Consider the following 5,793-nt stretch of genomic DNA (forward strand, 5'->3'; position numbering starts at 1 on the left):
GAAATGTTTTGAGAAAGATGAGGGCAATGAATGTACAAATGCGCTTTACACAATTGATGTATGTATTGTGATAAGAGTTATATGAGCACCCAATAAAATGATGTTTTTTAAATAATAAAATAAAATAAAGACCAAAAAAAAGAATTGTGTTTAAAAAAAAGTTTTTTAAAAAGTCATTAGGTAAAAATGAGGAGCTGATACCAAGGGCTCAAGCAGAAAGCAAATGTTTTGAGAATGATGATGGCAACAAATGTACGATGGATGGCTGTATGGATTGTGATCAGAGCTGTACGAGCCCCCAATAAAATTATTTTTAAAAAATTTTTAAAAAGTCATTAGGTTTAAGACACACCCTATATTAATAGTGTCATTAACATAGCAAATCGCAAATCCTATTCCCAAAAAGGATTACACCCACAGGTATAAGGATTAGTATTCCAACATATAATTGTGTTGGGGGGCAGCCCAGCAGCTGATGCAGCGAACAAGGAGGCCTTAGGCTGCTAGCTCTCACTCCCACCGTGGGCACCTTCATTGCTGGGATGACGTGGGCTCTCCAGGAGAGTCTACTATACTAAAGGCTGCAACTTCAGTGCCATCCAGAAGGATACAAGGAGACTCTTAGGGAGAGTTCTGGGAGGAGTCACAGCCCCGAGCTTCCTCTCCTTGGGACCATGATAGCTTTGTTTCCAAGCTTAAATTCTGAGCACCCAGTTTTCGGAAGGCTATGATAACATTGAAAGCCCCAAATAAAGCCCCCAATCCATTGGCAGGGTCCACGTGTGGATCAAGCCTCTGTTGAATTCCTTCAAACCACCAATGGTCTAATCCAGTGGTTCTCAACTAATGCCACGACCCTTTAATACAGTTCCTCATGTGGTGGTGACCCCTCAGCCATAAAATGATTTACGTTGCTACTTCATAACTGTGATTTTGCTACTGTGATGAATTGGGCGACCCTTGTGAAAGGGTCGTTCCACCCCCAAGGGGGTTGAGACCCACAAGTTGAGAACTGCTGGTCTAACCCTCAAGCCTAGTGCACTGCAGGGTGGATTACTCCCTCCTCTGACCAGCCCAGGGAAGGGCAGGGTCCTTTAGGACGTTCCCTGGGTGTGTCTGGGAAGGAGACTGCCAAACTTCGGGGGGTCATAGGCATGAGTCAAGCTCTGACTTGCTTGGTTAGAAGTCCCTGCACCAGTTTTATAAGCTCGTCTGTCTCACATTGTGTACGTGTCCTGTTCCCACCTGTGCACGCCCACCTGTAACCGTGCTGTACGGGTCTGCCACCAGTCATGTTTTTGTGACAGTTTTCTGGCATCGTTGGTTACACATGGGGTTGCTAACTGCAAGGTCAGCCGCTCAAAACCACCAGCCACTCGCTCCATAGGAGCAAGATGAGGCTTTCTGCCCCAGTGAAGATTTACAGTCTCAGAAACCCACAGAGGCACCTCTGTCCTATAGGATTACTACCAGTCAGACTGACTCAATGGCCGTGAGTCCTTTTTAAGTCCATGATGACCTGTGCTAATGGTCTCCCTCATCCTGTAGGTCTTAGTCCCAGTCCTGTCTTTGACCTGTTTAAGACTTAATACACGTTCTCCTTAAGTTACCTTTGAAGATTGGGGTCCCATTTGTACCCTCCAGCAGATGACATTGCACTTGATGTCATGAGCCCTCAGCTGGTCTCCCCTGGTCTGGTCAGCCACCTACGGGCACTGCTATGGTTAGAACTCCTGAGAACAAAGTCCAGATTGCCTCTGGCCAGGCGATTCCACACCTGGTAGTACTGCACACCCTCTCTCTCCAAAGCTTAGAATCATCCCATACCCAGCTCTCCGAGGGAGACAGGCAGTGTTGGAGAGCCACGGGGACACTTGGACCCTGTCCCACGAGTCAGAGGCGGTTCCGTGGCAGGGAGCTTGGTCTTGGCGTTCACATGGCTGCACAACTTAAAGGATGGCGTCAACGTCACCCCAGGTGCACGTGCAGAACTGGCTGTGGTTGTGAGGGTTCCTGCTGGGCCTTTCCCCACCTGCCGGATTCCTTTGAAGGATTGCTGGTCCCCGACCCAAACTGCTGTCTCCGGGTGGTTCTGAATCCCAGGCTCCCAGGCTGTAAATCTTTAGGAAAAGCAGCCTGCCTCATCTTTCTCCCCACGGAGCAGCTGGTGGATTTGAACCACTGAGCCTGTGGTCAGCAAACTGCAGCTCCAGTGCTGTATTCGGCTCTTTCAGTACCTGCATATGGCTCTGAAGTAAAATTGGAAAAAAAATTTTTAATCGTTTTATTAGGGGCTCATACAATTCTTACCACAATCCATACATACATCAATTGTGTAAAGCACATTTGTACATTCATTGCCCTCATCATTCTCAAAACATTTGCTTTCCAGAAAATTTTTTTTTAAGATATCATTCAAATTATGGTGATTTCATTTGTTTGTAAAGCATATACTATGGCTCTCAAATATTTTTAAAATTGTTGTGAGGGACAGGATTGGCTCTTCCATCTCAGAAGTTTGCCAACCCCCGCACTGGCCTTTTGAGTGACAGCTGCAGCACTGAGCGCCGACGTTCCTCTTAGCATCCCAATTTACAGGCGAGTGCACAGAGGCTCAGCGAGGCACATGGCGTGCCCGGGGTCACCCAGCCAGTGAGGGCTTTGGGCCCGACTCTGAGGCTATGTTCTCAGGCTCTGCAGCAGTCTTGGGGAGAGGGAGATGCTGGCCAAGCGCTGAGAGTGAGCTGTGTGTGTAACAGGCGAGTGCTTCCCCTATGAGGCTCCTAGGTGTGCCTTTCTGGGAAGCCCGGGGGCACTGCTGTGAGCATTTCCCCTCACTGCACATTGGGGATGATGATGATGATGATGATGATGATGATGATGATGATGATGATGATGAAGACTCTCCAGCTGAAGTGATACATATGCTCAGGGTGGGTGCACTCCAGGGTGGCCGGACTTCACTCTTGACTCCTTCGGTGTTCTGACTCTTCCACTGCCTGCCCACCCCCTGGAGTCCACTTCTGCTGAGATCCCTGGTGTGAGAGTTTGCTGGAAGACAGACCGCCCAGGAGTGACGGAATTAGTCCCTCGGAAGCTGCCACATGAGTCCGGCCGGGGTTTCACGCCCAGCTCTGCCTAATTATGCCCTACCCGCCTGTGAACAACTGATGTGGCCTCCAGAAAATGAAATCAGAGAGAGTAGCACTGAATTCAGCAGGGCAATTAGCAAGAAGTGCCTCCACTAACAATGACTAGTTGGGCTGCTAACAGCAAGGTCAGCAGTTCGAAACCACCAGCCTCTTTAGAGCCTCAGGAGCCGGATGAGGCTCTGTAAGCCCATATAATTTTGCAGTCTCTGAAGCCCTCAGGGGGTTCTCCCCTGTCCTATAGGATTGCTAAAGAATCAGGATCGGCTGGGTGGCTGTGAGTTTGGTTTGGGTGGGTTTTGCCTCCACTAACAGCCTGGAACGGCAGTGGCTGCCACAAAAGAGGTGGATTTCCCTCTGGATGTCTGACAGAGAGCTGGTGGCCCCCCTCCATTTTGTAGCTATGCCAGGGACACCTGTGGCCATCAGAGCCACAACGTCACGGAATGGGAGGAATGAAGAAGGTGCACGGACACTGAACGAGCTCACCTCAAGACCGGCGCTCGCCAGGTATCCCGCGCTGAGCTCACAGGGGTTCTGTGTCCCCAAACTGGGGCATCAGCAATGGAAATCCACCCTGGCCCATGCTCAGGAGTGAATTCCAGTATTTCCAGAGAATGACCACGAAAGGTGCACAGAATTGGGGGGTTATGGGTAGGAAGACGGGGTCCTCCATTCCTGAGAAGAATAGGCCTTTAGAAGATAGGGTTGATTTAGTTCTCAGTAGAGAACTCAAGGAAGCCCCCGAAGGAGCTCACTTTCTTGTCAAAAGTCTGGACGGTGCCTTAAAGCTCATTGAGCACCCAGACTTGGGAAATAAAGCCAACATGGTCCGGATCATAGGAGCAGTTCTATTTACAAGGACCAACCAGGTCATGTTGGACTGTTTGTGACATGGATCACGCAGGAATTGGAAAGTGACACGTTTCCCTGAAATTGATTTAGAGAAATACACACGTCCCCCAGAATACCCAGGTGTTCTTTTTGATGTCCGGGAAGAAAAAGGCACTAAGTAAAAATTTGAAGTATATGAAAAGAATGACTGATAGGAAGGCATTTACTTCAAGTTGCTTTCCAAAAAAATCTGTATTTTAACATCAGGAAAAGAGGCTTTGTTGACTTCAGATCTGTGGATAATTGTTTCTCAGCAGTGATTTTATTTTTGCTTTTCCTCCATTAATCCTCAGTAGACTATATCACATACCGCTTGTGAAACATTTCTTGCTCTAACGATATAAATGCCTCTACGGTCCAGGGTTGGTTCTGAACCTGCCCACACTAACATACTGCCAAGACAGCCGTGTGTGTGTGTGTGTGTGTGTGTGTGTGTGTGTGTGTGTGTATGCGAGAGAGCCCCTGACAATGGGGAGTTGGAATCAGGGCCCATAGAAATAAGAGCTAGACAGATTAAACAAAGTGGCATAAATCCATTACAAACAGCACAGTGACAATTTCTAATTCAAACAAAAACTATCAAATGTAAAGGCTATACATCATTCTTGGTATATCAGATTTCTGATAAAAATTCTGTTCCCTCAGACCAGCGGATCAGTGAGCTGAGAACTGGTTATTCAGTAAAGATGGTAAGAGGCAGGCAAGAAACTGACTTTCTGGTGGTTAAAACTGAAGAAAAGTTAAAACAACAACAACAACCAAAAAAAACAACTGAAGAAAAGTGGGAGGGAGGAGGAAAATGAGGAGCCGATATTAAGGGCTCAAGTAGAAGGCAAATGTTTTGAGGATGATGATGGCAACAAATGTACAAAAGTGCTCGACACGATGGATGGATGGATGGATTGTGATAAGAGTTGTACGAGCCCCCAATAAAAAGATTAAAAAAAAGTGAAGAAAAGTTCTGAGACCTCTTAAGTAATGTTTCTGACCTTCAGTGAAATCCCATGGGATATTGCAATGTGAGAGCGTTCTACTTAAAAATAAATCTAACAGCAAGCATAATGACAAAAATTAAAAATTCAAAGATGTGATAAATTACAAATAAATATTCCTGGACCCAAAATTAGTGAATTGGAAAATAAACTTCACAAAATTAAACATTGAGAACATACATTTTTTTAAATCTATTATGCTGGCAAAGACTATGATAGTAGACAAAGAATTTTTCGTATTGTAAGTTACAACCATTTTAAAGTACGAAATTAGTCATGGCAATTAACATTCAGAATGTTTTCGTTTGGCACCCTGAAATTCTACTTCTAGAAAGTAGCTCTGAACACATAGGAATTACAAACCGTGTGAAAACAATGGTGCTTTAATATATCCAGAAGTACTGCTGTCTGGAGCAAATAGAAATTGATCTTAAAAGAAAGAAAAGATGGGCACTCGTTACTTGGGTCACCGTCTGCCGTCCAGGTGTACCCGGGAGGCTGGCAATGGAGAGGAGCGCATGGGTATTGGCTGGGGACTAGCTGTCTCAGTCAGGAGTACCTACCTCCAAAGTGGCTGTGAGGATCCCTGAGCCACCGCCTGAGACCCAAACACAGCCAAACTCACCGCCACGGAGTCGGTGCTGATGCACAGCACGCCTGGGGGTTTCTGGAACTGTGTGCGGGAGTAGAAAGCCAGTCTTTCTCCTGCGGAGCTGCTGGTGGTTTCGAACTGCTGACCTTGCAGTGACAGCCTAATG

At 46.7% G+C, this 5,793-nt stretch overlaps 1 pseudogene; it reads left to right on the plus strand.

The window, feature by feature from the left end:
* Window positions 1-1,956: 1,956 nt before the first annotated feature.
* LOC101641246 lies at window positions 1,957-4,195 on the plus strand (annotated as a pseudogene).
* The last annotated feature ends 1,598 nt before the right edge of the window (window positions 4,196-5,793 follow it).

The sequence above is a fragment of the Echinops telfairi genome, unplaced genomic scaffold (assembly GCF_000313985.2).
Source record: "Echinops telfairi isolate 266 unplaced genomic scaffold, ASM31398v2 ScPeMD7_22;HRSCAF=79, whole genome shotgun sequence".
NCBI classification, from domain to species: domain Eukaryota; kingdom Metazoa; phylum Chordata; class Mammalia; order Afrosoricida; family Tenrecidae; genus Echinops; species Echinops telfairi.